Here is a 12,795-nt window from a genome sequence, read left to right as displayed (position 1 = left end):
GCCGGTACCATCTGTCAAATGTTGCATTGATTTCGTTGTCCCATATTGAGAATCGGTGTTAAAGATTCTTCTGACTTCCTAGGGATGGCAGCAAGCCCTGAAATGATAGGCCTTGGGGATGTCAAATTAACACCCGCAACTAAATTGAACAATAAGGCAGATGGGACACCCAAAGCAGAATCCAAGTCAAAGGTAAAATGTTTTCGTTTTTCTAATGACTTCCATCCTTGTCAGCATCCAGGGAGATAAAACCATGACACAGTAACTGGAACAGTGCATCTGTCTAGTGGTGACTGTGGTTCCTGAGAGAACACGATTGGGTTCCTCCTCCTTACCCTGGACAGACTTCTCGCTGTAGAGAAGTTGTCCTTGTAGCGTGTGATCCGATTGCTCCTTGCAACCAGGATTTTAACTTGAGTGTGATGAGTGAGTAGGACACTCATTTCAAAGAAATAATTGTCTTGACAAGTGTGTTTTGGAGAGGGCTCTGCAATAAACCACTAAATCCAGGTGTAATAAGTTCTGTGGAGGAGCCTGAATGGTGAGGCTGCCATACCCACCGACCCTCATTAAGGCCAGGAAAGGGACTTCTCTATCAGAATTCTTGTGTCCTCCCCTCTTTGTGACTCAAGAGTTCAAGCCTCTCTAGAATTCCTGATGGATGCCTGGCACACTTTATTTTTACATTCTCGTTGCACTTTTGGGCCTTTGATAAGTGGGGAGAAGGTACCTGCACAGGTGGACCTGTTGGGTCACCTTTCCCAAGTCCCCGGGTCCTTTGAATACCTAATCAGTGTAGTGTGTGGCTTGAATCCAAAGTGTAAAGGTAGAAACCACCTTGTTGAAGTGCTCAGTGTAGGAAAATTGAATTATACTTGATGTGGCCAGCCCTGGCTGGGCTTGAACTGTACCTAGAACAGATCCATCTTGGAACAGTGGTTCAACAGTGTTTACAAGAGGTTTTTTAGGATTTATGAGGGAACAATTGAGAGGTTTGCTTCTGGATTCATAAACCGTTGAGAAATGAAGAGGAGCATTTCCCAGCCCTTTGGGAGCAATCAATTACACTTGCAAAATGATTCAGTATTAGGAATTATCACCTGCCAGAGTGAAACTGCCCAAAGGAGCGTGAACAACGCGGGGTTTGTTTCTGGTGTAGGCTTGGAGCTACTTGGTTCTCATCTCTCAGCTGGGAGGTGGGACTCTAAAGTGTTACAGTTGTTTCCCAAACAAACCTCTTCCTAATCCTGTATTAAAGCCAGAAGAGGGAGGCAAACAGGTTCTTCAGGGAATGTTTTTCTTTGCATTGCTGCTACCAGTCTCAAAAGAGCCAGCAAAACAAGCAGTTTCTGAGCCCATAGTCTCTACTTGAAGGACAGCAAATGCTCTGGAAGTTTGATACTTGTGCTACCAGCTGCCTGCGAGAACGTTGAGAAGATCTCTCACTTCTGCTCGTGTTATGGCTTCTTAGTATCATAGAATCATGGAATAGTTTGGGTTGGAAGGGACCTCAAAGCCCATCCAGTTCCATCTTGTGCCATGGGCAGGGACACCTCTCACTCAAGACCAGGTTGGATGGAGCTTGGAGCCCCTGATGCAGTGGGAGGTGTCCCTGCCCATGGCAGGGGTGGAACTGGAGGGGCTTTGAGGTCACAGGTGCTTCAAATCTTAGCTTTCCTTTGAGGCATGCATCTCCCTCTTGAGTAGGAGAAGAGACTGACCAGAGGCAGCTCTCACCCTGGCAGGGTGCAGTAGCCAGGGGGAAACTCCTTTGCAGTTGAATTAAATGTTTTCTCCTGTATTTAGCAAATGAGCCCACAAAGGATGCCTCAAAGAGATGGCTCTCTGCAAGGACTCCTTGAGGTTTGTTTGGTTTCTGTGGCATTCCTGAAACCTTTCACTTTTGAAAACTGTGAATTCCTTGAGTAGCAGCTGATTTTTGAGATACCTTTGTCGAATAATGCCTGCCTGATGTTTGTCTGATACAAGTGTGGGTCTAATATAAAGCTGTTCTTGAGCAGAACTTGGAGCTCTTCCCTGACTGCCTTTTTGAAACCCTCTCTGCTGTAAGCCAGCTGGTTTTGTGCTGCTCAGTGCTGGTATCTCTTTCCTTCTCCTAGAAGTCCAGTTCCTCTACTACAGCCAATGAGAAGATCACCAAACTCTACGAGCTGGGTGGTGAGCCCGAGAGGAAGCTCTGGGTCGATCGTTACCTGGCCTTTACTGAAGAGAAGGCCATGGGCATGACAAATCTGCCAGCGGTGGGCAGGAAGCCCTTGGTCCTTTACCGGCTCTGCATCTCAGAGAAGGAGATCAGAGGACTGACTGAGGTGGGTGACCAGGTGTCTGTGGTCAGAGCTGCTTCCTGTCTGGCAGTCACAAGTCAATGGGCCACACGATTCAAAGTAGCTTTGTAGCTCTGGGGTAGCCCTGGCTTCCCACTTACCTGTTTATTTTGCTTTTACTTTTTTAAATAATGCTAATAATAATTTTAAAAATGCTTTTTAATGCTTCCTTAATAGGCTGGGTTGTTCAGCCTGGAGAGAAAAGGCTCCGTGGAGACCTTAGAGCAGCTTCCAGTGCTGAAAGGGGCTCCAGGAAAGCTGGGGAGGGGCTCTTGATCAGGGAGTGCAGAGATAGGACAAGGAGGCATGGTTTTCAGTTGGAAGAGGGGAGATTGAGATGAGATCTTGGAGAAGTGTTTTCCTATGAGGGTGGGGACACCCTTGCCTAGGTTGCCCAGAGCAGTGGTGGCTGCCCCATCCCTGGAGGGGTTGAAGGCCAGGTTGGATGGAGCTTGGAGCCCCTGATCCAGTGGGAGGTGTCCCTGCCCATGGCAGGGGTTGGAACTGGATGGGCTTTGAGGTCCCTTCCAACCTGAACCACCCCATGATTCTATTGACTTTGCATCAGGCTGTCAACTGATCTCATGGCTAATTTGATTTGCAGTCTGTCCCTATTCAAATGATCTCTAGGTGGGGAAGAGAGTTTACTACTAGTTCTGAGTTTGAACACAACTGTGTCTGCCTTGCTTAGCCCTTAGAGCGTCCTTTGTTTTAGCTGGGGAGTGTTGCTTTCTTCCTAGAAAATGTATTGGAGGAGAAGGAACTTGGATATTGAGTTTAGAGCCTCTTGGTTGGTTGTGCAGGTCAGCAAAAACAAGAAGTGGTGTGAGTTAGCCACCAATCTCAACGTGGGCACGTCCAGCAGCGCAGCTAGTTCTTTGAAGAAGCAGTACATCCAGTGTCTCTACGCCTTCAAGTGCAAGATAGAGCGAGGTGAAGACCCCCCTCCGGATATCTTTGCAGCTGCCGATTCAAAGAAATCTCAGACGAAGATCCAGCCTCCGTCTCCAGGTGAGTTCAGACTTGGGTTTAGGGTGTGCAATGGATGCTTGCGCCAGAGGAGACAGTGAGAACTTGGAGGCTTTGTGCCCAGAGAGCTCCACGAGCCTATTACGGGTTGAGTGCTCTAGAATTCAAGCCCTTTCAAATGAACTGCTGTTTCAGATTTGATGGGAGGCTCCGGTTTTGGAATAATTAAGCATAGTGTTCAATGCAGAAGTTAAAGGAGGACATGAGGTCCAGGCCAACAGTGCCTGCTGTGCATTTTGGTCTTCATGAAGTCTGATCCACTCTGTCTTATTTGCTTTAGGTTCATGACTTGAATCACTGCTGAGCTTGCCAACCCTTTAAGCTTCAGATTTTCCACTTTGTCTTATAAGTAAAACGTTCAGATGCTTTTTTTTCTGGTCAGGAACCTGTTCCTATACGTGAAGTAAGCTTTATCTGCTGTGAAGTTCCTGTAATTTTTGCAAAAAATGCCTTTTTGGTTCAGAAACCCAGCATTACCTTTGTCTGGCTTCTGAGGAAGGGGAATAATGAACCCTTTTTTGATTGTGCTGCAGTTGGGTTTCAGCCCCGCTAAGCCCTTGATCGACAGCGTGCTTGTCCGAATAATCTGTTGGCAACTACATTTATCTGCTCAGTTAGAGTGGTGGTTTTTATAAAGAACTAAATCGTGTTGTTTCGCTCGTCAGGAAGCCTGTCCTGGTGTAGCTCCAAACCTGGTGTATTTTGTGAGATAAAGCAACTTGTGTGTCATTAGAGCGACCTGTCTAAAATGGTGTCTGAGTTCTGCTTAAACTAGACTACAGATCCATCCCCACCTCCTTCTAAAAACTTTCTTGCCCTCTGAGATGCCAGGAGGTGAACAAAGATGTTCAGAGCATTTGGAGCCTGGGACTTGTAGGATGTCAGCCAAGATGCCTGTCAGGATGGATGAGGTGGTGCATCATATTTTGTTTTGTTTTCGCCAATACAGGAGTGTGTGAAGGTGGTGACTCTGCCTTCAAGGGCCGTGGTGCAGGTGATCTGTGAACTGTTCCCCCACATCCTATCCCTGCACTCCCTGATCAAGAGCCCCTCCCCAGCTTTCCTGCAGCCCCGTTCAGTACTGGAGGGCTGCTCTGATCCTTTAAGCTGTATCAGTCCATGTTCATCCTCCTCTTCTGCTTCCTTTTTCCTCCTTTCTCTCTCGCTCCTCTGGATCAGCCCAAACAGAGGGTGTAGTACACAACACAAGTCGCATTCTCAACTTCATCTCCAGACTCCAAAGCCTTCCCTGTTTGAAAGCCAAGTGGACAGCAGCTGAGGCTCTTAATCAGGGAGTGCAGGTATAGCATGAGGAGAAATGGTTTTCAGCTGAAAGAGGGGAGATTGAGATGAGATCTTAGGACGAAATGTTTTGCTGTGAGGGTGAGGAGGCCCTGGAACAGGTTGTCCAGAGCAGTGGTGGTTGCCCCATCCCTGGAGGGGTTCAAGGCCAGGTCGGATGGGGGTTGGAGCCCCTGATCCAGTGGAAGGTGTCCCTGCCCATGGCAGGGGTGGAAGTGGTGGGCTTGGAGGTCCCTTCCAACCCAAACTGTTCCATGATTGTGTGATTTTGAAGTCCCGTCACTTGGACAAAGGGCTGAGGCATCCCACGCAGACACCACTTTGTGCTTCTTGCAGACTTTATAATCCATTGGTTTTGATTTTCCTTCGTTCCAGCCTGTTGTGGCCCTTGGAACTTTGTGAATTGAGGATCGCGCGGCATGATTCCACATTGGCTGCTTTTTGAGGCTGCAGAGCATCCAAAGGCCTTGCAGGATAATGCTCTAGGTAGAGGTCTCGGTGCTGGAGCTGTTTTCCATGTAGTGTGCATTCATAACCCTCCAAACCCAAACGTATTCACAGAAGGGCCTTGGCTGGGCCGGGTGGTGCCGCGCAGGCACGTGGCGCGGGTTTCCTGCAGCCCAGCTTGGGTTCCTGCTCACAAACTGCGGCGCGTCCCCGGGGTGCGGAATCAGTCTGCCGTTGGGTTTTAATTCCCAGAGTAATGGAACTGGCCTGGCTCCAAGCGTGTGTGAATTTGTGAGTGGGAGGGACAGCAGGGGGTGGGGACAAGCACCAACTGGCAGCGAGGTGGGGAATGTCTCGAGGCCTCTTCCTGCCGATGCCAGCGTTCCAAACGGTGAATTTCTGGGGGAAGCGAGCGGAGCTGAACGGGAAGGAGAACGGCGGGGAGGGCCCATGAATGAAACTCCCCGCTGAGCTTGCCTCTGCTCCTCCTTCTGCCAAGGCCTCCCCGGGCTGGGAGGGAGCCGTGAAGAAGAGGACAGGGTGCCAGGAAGGTGGGGTGTAAACAAACATGGCCTGGACGTGACCTCGGTGGATTTTAATGAAGAGCTGAAATGACTCATCAAGCAGCAGGGCTGAAGCCGAGGGATATCGCGTGCTGGGGATGGTAACTAATGGAAACATTAATGAAGAGTTCAGCTCTTGCCAGCTGCGAGGAGTGTATGAACCTGAGAGCTGGCAGTGTCACAGTGATCTGGGGCAGGGAGAGCTCCTCGAGCCGGTGGCACAGCTGGATCACACATGATGGCCTGAGATTTTTTCATGAAAGCTTACTGTAGTGTAAAGCAACCTGTATGGAGCCAGGGAACTTGCTGGACGGGTTTGGTTGTTCAGTGAAAGATCCATCATCTCCGGCATTCCCTGTTCCAGGAATCCTTGGGAGTGGTGCTTGAATTGACCTGCATGAATTAACCCCTCTGGAAGGGCAGAGCCTTGTTCAGAGTTAACTTGGTGATTTCCGCTTACATCCTGGAGTTTCTATCACTAAAAAGATGGTGAGGCTTCCAGGAGAGGGCTCGCGCTTCCAGGAGAGGGCTCGCGCTTCCAGGAGAGGGCTCAAACCCGCCTTCTTTCTCGACAGAAAGAGAACATGAAGGTGCACTGTAGAGCATCAGCCTTTGGAGTGAGATGTCCTGGGCAGCACAACATGGTGCCATGGTGGTGGCGCCTTGTGTAAAAGAACGTGGTAAAGAATAAAGTCACAATGAGAGCAAACATGTCCTCTCAGCTTTATGCTACTGCACGTGGTTCTTCTGGGAAGTCTGGCCCAGGTTCTCCTTGCAGCGTTTTGCTCCTTGTACTTCTTTGGCCGTGGTTCATCTCTGTCTCTTGGAGGGCTCTCTGCTCATGCGTTTCTGTTCTTGCAGCGGGTTCAGGCTCCATGCAGGGCCCTCAGGTGCCTCAGTCCACCAGCAGCTCCATGGCAGAAGGAGGAGACTTGAAGCCACCAACTCCAGCGTCTACGCCACACAGCCAGATGCCCCCTTTGCCAGGCATCAGGTATGAAACCATCGCTCCCAGTGTGACTGCAAGGGTGCTGCTGGGTCCCTACCACAGATGGCTCTTGTGGTGGGGCTCCCTGGCTTTGCTCCTTCGTTCATGGCTTACAGCAACACCGTTGGCTCTGGATCTGTGTGAGAATAGTGATTCCTTTGGGTTTGGGGTCAAGGACAGTTTTGTAGAAGGGCAGTTCTTTGTGACTTTGTTGGAGGAGTGTGACTGTGATCCTAGGGGACAGCAACACCTGAGAAAAAACGTGGGGAAAGGTATCCTGAGGAGCATGGTGGACCTCTATAATCCTGTTGTGGTTTTTTTTTTGGATCAGGAGTAACTTGGTGGGCCTTCAGGATGCCTTTGCTGATGGTAGTGATCCTACGTTCCAAAAGCGGAACTCCATGACTCCAAATCCAGGGTACCAGCCCAGCATGAATACCTCTGACATGATGGGTCACATGTCTTATGAGCCAAATAAAGATCCTTACAGCAGTGTGAGGAAAGGTGAGGAGGTCCTCGTGTGCTCCTTTCCCTCATCTTGAGTACTAATCCCTGTCTCTCTATGCTGGAATTAGCTGTAGGAGACCTTCTGCTTGCCCTCCTTCCCCAGGAGACAGGGCCTGTCTACGTCTGCGTTAGAAAGATGTGTTTACTGGTGGTTCTTTCCGTGTTTCAGCTCCTGGAAGCGATCCCTTCATGTCCTCAGGGCAGGGCCCCAACAGTGGTATGGGTGACCCTTACAATCGTGCTGCAGGTCCAGGGATGGGTAATATGGCCATCGGACAGCGGCAACACTATTCCTACGGAGGTCCTTACGACAGAGTGAGGTGGGTGCTTGAACCTCGTGAAACGATCGCTTTCACTTCCCATTGTGACTTTCCTGATCCATTTGAGGAGCGAGGGTGAATTCAAGTTGGACGTGTGCGGTCTTTGTGTTTGCTTCCCTGTAGGACGGAGCCCGGCAGGGGACCTGAGGGCAACTTAGCAAGCGGAACTCCGCAGCCCAACATCATGCCTTCCACCCCGGAGTCGGGGATGTATTCTCCCAGCCGCTACCCGCAGCCGCAGCAGCAACAAAGGTCTGTGCGGGGTGTTCCCAGCAGCAGCTCGGCCCGGTTTGGGAGCTCTGGGATTGTGAGAGTGGTCACACAAGTAATGCATCTGTTTCTTCTCCAGACGTGATTCCTATGGCAATCAATTCTCCGCTCAAGGCACATCCTCCGGCAACCCCTTCCCTCGCCAGCAAACCACCATGTATCAACAGCAGCAGCAGGTGAGTTGTTGGCAAGCTTCTCGTTTGCTGGACTGAGGGACAGAAGAATCTGTGAAATTTCTTAGAATCATAGAATCTTGAAGGTTGGAAAAGACGTCACAGCTCATTCAGTCCAATCGTTACCCCAACCCCACTGTGCTGACTAAACCATGGCCCAGGTGCCACATCTACGTGCTTTTTGAACCCCACCAGGGATGGAGGGTCCACCACTGCCCTGAGCAGCCTCTGCCAGGTCTTCACCACTCCTTTGGTAAAGAAATCTTCCCTAATATCCAATCTAAACCTTCCCTGGTGCAGCTTGAGGCCGTTTTCTCTCATCCCATCGCTTCTTACTTGGGAGAAGAGCCCAGCACCCACCTGGCTCCAACCTCCTTTCCAGGAGCTGTAGAGAGCAATGAGGTCTCCTCTCAGCCTCCTCTTCTCCAGGCTAAACAGTCCCCGGTCCCTCAGCTGCTCCTCATAAGACTTGTTCTCCCGACCCTTCCCCAGCTTCGTTCCTGTCTCTGAACTATACGCCAGCCCCTCAATGTCCAACTCAAATTTGTGTTGAGGGGAGGATGAAAAAGCTTGGGACTCTGTGTTTATGAATGTGTAGAACTAAGTACTTTATACAGGAGACGCTTTTTCCTAGTTTCCAGATAGTTTAGATAAGCTTTAATTAGCGTTCCCAGTGCTAGCAAAACAACGTTCTGAGAACGGAGGCTGTGCAGTTGGCAGGTGTGCATGTTCTGGTCAGGCAGCAGGAGATCAGGAAGCTTTACTGGGCTTCCCTTCCCCCCTGGAACATCCCAAACTCCATAACGCTTGGGGCCCAAGTGGTGGGATGAGGTTGGAGTCAGTTCTTGATCATTTGGGGGAGCTGTGGGTCATTCTGCACCACAATGCGGAGCTTTTTGTTGTCTTTGCCTTGCTGAACCTGCAGACAGAGGCTCCAGACCTGCCTCCTCTCCTGACTGCCCTGCTGCCTCCTACTCCTTGTTCCCCAAACCAGCAGGTTTGTTTCAGGACAGAGTTCGAATGAACATAAATCTCTTTCAAGAATCCTTGCGTATGACTTGCTCTCTGTATCCGTGCCAAGACCCGTAAATGTTTTTCTGATAATTTTGAGTCCTCTGGTTTAGGAGAGCATGGAGAGGGCACTTGCTGAGCTGTGCTAAGAATAATTCCAACTGCTCTGCAGTTTGGCTCTGCAACCAGAGCCACAGGGCTCCAAGCCAAGAGTTCGAGTTACTCTGGCGCTCGGCATCTTTGAAGCCCTAGAGCTCCATCTGAAGCCAGTCATGACCGTGGAGCTTCCAAGGAGACTGTGTAGCAGCTTGGTCGACCCTTGGATGCAAGAGAGAGCTCGGGTTTTAATTCTATCTCAGCAACTGACTGTTTTCTCCATTTGCACTTAAAAGGAGGAGGAGGGAAGAATCTTTCTGGTTCCTTTCAGGGTTGTGTGAATAACCCTGAGATCACCTCTTAGAACTGGTTTTAACCTTTAGCCGCAGCCCGAGCGCTGCCACGTGTGTATATATATATGACGTTGTACATTGCACATACCCTGAGATCCCCTGCAGTTTTGTCCCCCTCTCCTCCCCCTTTATAGTATGACGAGTTACCGAGTTGATGACCTGCAAAAGCGAGACACAATTGTTTAATCTCTTGCCAGACATCCCTCCCTGGAGGATGCTGTACCGGTCTCTGTGGATAAAGTCATTGCTGTCTCAGCAGCCAATCAACTTATAGTGTATTTTTTTCCTGTTTTTTGTTTTCTTTCTAATCGAGGTGTGAAAAAGTTGTAGGTTCAGTTGAAGTTCCTGATGAAGAAACGCAATTGAGATTTTTCAGTGATGAATTCTGCATATTTGTATTTCAGACAATGTAGCTAAAAACTTGATGTAAATTCCTCCCTTTTTTCCTTTTTTGGCTTAATGAATATCAGTTATTCAGTATGAAATCTTTAAACTATATGTTCCACGTGTTAAGAATAAATGTACATTAAATCTTGGTAAGATGTTTGTAAGGGTTTTTTTATGAGCAGGACAGGGAGGTGACTTCGGTGCCGGCAGGTCTTGGTGCTGTGATGTTGTAGGTCGGCTCCTTGCACGGAGAACCTTCAAGGTCCTGTGCTTTCCAGCAGCTTTGGAGGCTGATAGCGTGTGGTCTGGCTTTGTTTTCTCCCTTTGGCTTGTTTTGGTGATGGAGGCTTTTGTTTTGTGCTGCGTAGGCTCAGGTAGGAGAGGATTTGTAGCAGGAGATGAAGCTGAGGCAGAGATGTGTAGTGTGCAGGGTGGAAAAGGCTCAGAAGGGAGGTGGTTCCGTCTGAGCTCTATAAAATGGACCATTTCATCTCCTTTGCGTTTTCTTAGAAGCTTGGTGTGGACTCTGACTTGAGAGGAGAGGGGGTTTCAGCAAAGAGCTAAAGTCCAGGTTCTTCCTGTCCAAATCTGCTCATTTCCATGGGTGTTTCATCGAGTCTGGAGCTTTATCCTCAGATAGTTGTAGGAGCCGGCTGGCTGAGCCGCACCAGGTTCGGTTAAAGAAGAAGGAAAAGCTTTTTTTGAAAGGCAAAGGTAATTTTTGTTCAAGCAATGTCCTTCTTTTATCCTGCTAGTCCTCTCCTAGGAAGCTCTTGGTTCCCAGAACCATCATTTGACTGTGTTCCCTAAACTTCAGGTTCCTAGAAGTCATGGTCTTTTTCTGAAGGGTCAGCTGGAAGTTCTGGAGTTCTTTGCCTGGCAACATGAATTTCTGAAGAGGCAGGAATGGTGCTGGGCTTCCTTAGCTTTAAAAATATTGAAACCAAGTTAGGAGATAGGAAGTCTGTGGGCATGTGCCATTCTGCAACAATGTTGATTTAAGCACAACTTCTCTCATCACTTCAGTCTGTACTCTGCGAGCTCTGGTTGATGTGATAATGTGAAAATCTTGTAGTGTGTTTTTTGGTTTTTGTTGTTTTGGTTTCTTTTTAACAGAACCTCAACACCAAGGCTGGAGAATCACAGGATTGTGGAATGGTTTGGGTTAGAAAGGACCTCAAAGCCCATCCAGTTCCACCCCTGCCCTGGGCAGGGACACCTCCCACTGGATCAGGGGCTCCAAGCCCCATCCAGCCTGGCCTTGAACATCTCCAGGGCTGGGGCAGCCACCACTGCTCTGGGCAACCTGGGCCAGGGCCTCCCCACCCTCACAGCACAACATATTTCTCCCTAGGATCTCATCTCAATCTCCCCTCTTTCAGCCCAAACCCTCTCCCCCTTGTCCTATCCCTGCCCTCCCTGATCAAGAGCCCCTCCCCAGCTCTCCTGGAGCCCCTTTCAGTACTGGAAGCTGCTCTGAGGTCTCCCTGCAGCCTTTTCCAGGCTGAGCAGTGCCAACTCTATCTCTGTCCTAGTACAGAAATTGCTCCAGCCCTTGGATCATCTTTGTGGCTCCTCTGGGCTCGCTCCGATCAATCTGTTCCCTTGCAATTAGATGCAAGATACTTTGTTTTAATTTAGTTCACACAAAATAATAATCTTGCTTCTTAAGTAATGCTACAATAGCAATTAATGGTTGCAGAGCTCTGGAACAAAGTTTTACCTATTTTTGTATCCTATTAACTAACAGGAGAGGCTGTAGATGAAAAATAAACTCTTTTTCAAGGACTAATGGAAGAAGAAATGGATCGTTGTCAAAGGTGCTTGTCATGGCTTTGGATGAATTAACATCTTACTCTAATAATTGAGCCTGTTTTTAATTTTAAGGATAGTTTAAAAAGCTAACTGATTTCTTTTTACATGTTTTCAATAATAAACAGGACTTCTGTATGACTTGTGTGGTTTTCTCCCTCACTTTTTTCCTCTTGCTTGTTCTCTCTCCAGGTTTTCCTGATTTTTATCCAAACTCTTTAAACTGCACTTGGACAACTGAAGTGTCACCTGGCAAGGGTAAGAATCTAATGGGAGTTGCATCTGCCTACATAATGTCTGTGTTTAAAAAATTGAAACACAGAAACGCAATAAAATCCCTTTTATGTATTAAATTAGTGCTTTCTGCCAGTCTTCTGAGGAAGAATGATTTTGCAAAATAAATATCTTTGAATGCGGTGTTAAAATGTTGTGTTTATTCCGCAAAAGAAACATTCTTTAAATTATTAGCGGAACAAATGTCTTTTAGTCTCTTTTAGGAAAAGTAGAAGAGGTAAAATACATTAAAATAATAGTTACTTATTAAATAGCACAAAAGGTTTGGTGAAAGCTGTGGGGATCCTGTTGGTTGCTCTTCTGCATGATTATTAAGCGTGAAGAAGCAGATTTGATCTGTTGATTAGGAACCTTAGATTTCAGATTTAAATCTGAATTTAAATTATATATATTTAGGCAATACATATAGTAAAGTGGCATTTGGATGCTATTATGTGTGATTATATATATAACTATATATAATAGAATCATAGAATCATGGAATAACCAGGTTGGAAGAGACCCACCGGGTCATCGAGTCCAACCATTCCTATCAATATATATATATAACTATATATGATATATATAACTATATTGGAAGTTTCTGCTGTTTAAAATCTTCTTACAGGCTGGGTTTTTGTTTAAAATGTATATGGCATTTTAAATGTAAATCGTACGAGAAGCCTTTCCATGAAGAACGTTATTCCCTACAGTAAATAATTGTATTTGAAAACCTAATGGAAATTCAAAATTGAAAAAACAGGCATGACTTGAGTAAAAGATTGGTCCCAGAAAATATCAATCTGTATATATGGAAGACTGTTCACAAATCTTGTATCTGTGGGCACTTCCTGGAAGGTTAGAATAAAAGATAGAATTCTGTTGGACAAAAATGCAAAATATAAAACCTGAATACAAA

Source organism: Phaenicophaeus curvirostris, chromosome 31 (genome assembly GCF_032191515.1).
Source record: "Phaenicophaeus curvirostris isolate KB17595 chromosome 31, BPBGC_Pcur_1.0, whole genome shotgun sequence".
Classification (NCBI taxonomy): domain Eukaryota; kingdom Metazoa; phylum Chordata; class Aves; order Cuculiformes; family Cuculidae; genus Phaenicophaeus; species Phaenicophaeus curvirostris.
Note: the sequence above shows the minus strand (reverse complement) of the source record.